This window comes from Eubalaena glacialis, chromosome 2 (genome assembly GCF_028564815.1).
Source record: "Eubalaena glacialis isolate mEubGla1 chromosome 2, mEubGla1.1.hap2.+ XY, whole genome shotgun sequence".
Lineage (NCBI taxonomy): Eukaryota > Metazoa > Chordata > Mammalia > Artiodactyla > Balaenidae > Eubalaena > Eubalaena glacialis.
The window spans coordinates 79,557,604-79,561,110 of record NC_083717.1 but is presented as its reverse complement, the minus strand read 5'-3'; the positions used below and the strand labels follow the sequence as shown (position 1 = coordinate 79,561,110).

At 44.3% G+C, this 3,507-nt stretch overlaps 1 non-coding gene across 1 annotated transcript; it reads right to left on the bottom strand.

Moving 5' to 3' along the window:
• Positions 1-1,707: 1,707 nt before the first annotated feature.
• On the bottom strand, positions 1,708-1,780 carry TRNAW-CCA (transfer RNA tryptophan (anticodon CCA)). Its single transcript has one exon. It is a non-coding gene; the product is annotated as a tRNA-Trp (tRNA).
• Between the last annotated feature and the right edge of the window lie 1,727 nt (positions 1,781-3,507).

Below are 3,507 nucleotides of genomic sequence, written 5' to 3'. Positions count from 1 at the left end.
GGTGACTGGTTTTTTCCTGTCTTCCCTCTGTATTGTAATTCTAGCTGTTGTCAGGTCACCTATCATTCTCTGGCTGTTGTCCCATCTCTAAGGGCTCTCCTGGTTCACTGGCCCTCTCTCAACCATTTTCCACCCTCTTTTAGGATTGTGGAAACTTCTGCATGCTATCCCCTACTACTTTGGAGGTTGAAATCTTGGCAGCTGGACTCCAGCACACTGTCAGATCACACACTATCATCATTTCTACTATAGCTATTATTTGCTGCTAGGTATGCTAGCCAAGGAGAACTACCTGGGGCTTACCATCTCACAGGGATCCTGATAGGAAGTGGGCACACACTTCCTCTCAGATCTCCACCATTATTAGGGAATTATATCACTGTCTCCTACTGATAGCTCAGCAGTGAGGATGTAGGCTGGGAGAAGGGTCCTTGCTCAGAGACACTCAACTATATCTTGTTTTCACCTCCAACTCTCAAGAGTAGGAAAACTGGCTCTTTTATCATCATTCATTCTACCAAAATCTGATGCTAATGGCATCAACTTTGGCTCTTGGCACTCAAAATCCAGGCTTTTGAAACTCAAAAAACCTTTTTTTCTCAACCTATTTTTTCTACTAGGAGATTCAAAGCTCTATTTTGAAACTTATAAACTGAACATGGACTCATCTTTCTCTTTTCATTTCTGTAGTAACAGCCCTCCCCTGAGGGCAGTAAATATGGAAAGCACTGCTCACTGCTGCCTGGGTTGGAGGAGAGAGAGGGAGGATATTCCAGGAATAATGAGTAATTATCAACAATAACATTTCACAATAATATTGTGCACAGCTTCCACACCCTTAGCTCTTTCCTAAGCTTCACACATGTATTTCCCAGTAGCTAACTCTGCCTGAATATCTTTAAAAACCCTTAAATTTAATAGATCCAAAGATGAACTCACCATTGTCCTATACTCTCTGTGTCTGGAAATGGCATTACTGTCTATCCAGTAGAAACTTCTGAGTATCCTCAAATTCTTACCCCCTACCCCTTTTCCCACCATCAATTTGTTATATAATAGAAATTTTGTCTTATTGGTATCCATGGCTAATGTCGGTGTACCAACCACTAGAAGCTCCTCAAACCCCATGCTTTTGGGATTTTATGGAGGCTTCATCACACAGGCATTATCTAAAATTAACTCCATTTTCAGCCATTCTCCCTTCTCCCAGCCCTCATCCAGGAACTGCTTATTGGCTCAGACAGATAGGTAACTCTTCGTCCTTCCTGAGCCACCTGTGTCTTCTGAGACAAAGCTTTGTATGCAGGTAGTTTATTTTGGGTCATGCTCCCAAGCAGTGGTGTGCTCAGACTCAGCTCCAACTGGCTTCCAAGGACAAACTGGACCAACTATGCATATCTCTATCCAACTGCAGAAATTGGCAAATGGTACAAACCAGGGTAATTTTTTTTCCTAGAGAGCCAGGAAAAAACATTGACCAGCATACTACTCATCCTAGGGAACATGAGTGAGTGTAGGAGAAGAGTAAAACAGGGCAGGGGGTAAAACCAATGTAATGGTTTTTGAGTTATTGAGTTTGATCACTATTATTGAGTTGATGTGGGGCTCAGTCTCACTAAAGTCCCCTGAAGAGCCACGCAGAATATAACTCAGAATTTTCTTTTTTTTTTTTTTTTTGGCTGTGCCACACGACCTGTGGGATCTTAGTTCCCTGACCAGGGATTGAACCTGGGCCCCCTGCAGTGGAAGCATGGAGTCCTAACCACTGGACCACCAGGGAATTCCCATACCTCAGAATTATCTTCCCAAGAAAGGAGTATTTATCCACTGGTTTCCATTCCCCACTGGACAGGGGTTGTCTTGAGGGGTGTTACCTCTCCTGCTTTTCCAGATTTGCTTCCGTGTAGCATGGCTGAGTAGGCTCCAGCTGGCATCTTAAACAGGAGTGACAGTGAAGCCTGGGTGCAGAAGGGGAGATGCCTGCTAAGCAACCAAAGGAAGTCATTGCCCGAAGACGTCTCCACACAGCTGGTTGCTGCAGCAGGACTGAAGTAAAGGCTAGATGAGAGGATATGAGGAAATATGAAGCAGAGTGCAAAAGAAATCCGACACAAGGATTAGTTGCAGCGCCTACTGCAGTAACTGGGCTCAGAGTAGTAATTAATATTCATCATCTCTCTCCTAATATACCCAGTCTAGATTTCCCCCGCCCTTGGCCGGCACTTCAGCAAGTCTGTGTTGTTGCCTGGTGGTGACTCAGATTTTTATCCCCAAGGGCTATGAACTGTCAGTTGTATTAACCGTATCAGGCCATCGTTGCAATAGACTATTTACAGTTATCATTGGACCTGCAAGTATTAGGATATGCCGCAGTGAATCCCCTGAGTTCCACACATACTCTTTCTTGTATAGCCCAAAACTAGCTCTTCATGAGAATCAGAGTTGACACCCTCCCCTGCATATGATAACTCCCTCATTTGTCTATGGGCCTACTATCATGAAAAGCTCAAAATGACCAAGTGATAGTCATAGTTTCAGGTATAGTGGAACCGTTACTGTCTCCTAAAGGAAGCATCCCCACACACCAATTCAAGAACTAGGACTTCTAATCCCACAGAGCCTAAACTGCAGGAGCAGGGAGCACAAATTCCACAAATGAGTCACTGAGATGATTGTGAGAGAGTCTAGCCCATTTCCACCCTTTGGGTCACAGATCTGAGGGTCTAGTTCTTAGAGAACACCACCAAAAGTCTGCTACCTTACTGCCCATTGTAGTAATGTTCACAGGCCTATGCGCTTCCAGAACCCTACTCTTACAAATACAGTTTCATGATAATATCTACTATTGCCATCCCTGCCCTACAGAGGTTAGCCAATGAACGCAAAGCCATTAGGAGCCCCCTCGCCAGTGCATCCCTTATTGCCTTAGTGAAGTGCCCTCTGTGTCTTCTTAGGGAATACAGTTGGGTGGTGAGTTCTCCGATGAGTTTATTGATTATAAACCAATTCTAATATTCCTCCCTCCCCGAGCTTTCTGATTTTTACCTCAGTGATTCTGCGAAGGCTGTTTGGACCCCTCTTCTTCATTTACTGTGTGCCACAGTCACGCTCAAGTCTCAAGGAACAATCCCAGCAGCATATTAAGACTAGATCCAGGTATTCTTGTCAGGACTCTAAATTCTGAGTAAGAGGAGAATGAGCCCATTTTAATAAATTCTCCTCACCCAGCCTTTATAGTCTGCCCTTTGTAGTCAACACCTTCAAGATCTATTCTTGCTTATGCTCTCTTGGTTTCTTTCAGCTATGGTAATGTGTATAGTATCTCCTCCCAGAGCAGGGATGATATTTCTTTATTTTAAGGCTGTGCTGTGACCTGACCCAAAAATGCATCCATTATGTTTCTGGAGGAATTCATGGGCCAGGATCTTGAAGAGGACAAGCATCATCTTGAGAGGCACCTGCCTGGTGTAACATCTTTGCAGGGCCTCTAGGTGCAGGAGGCTGCTC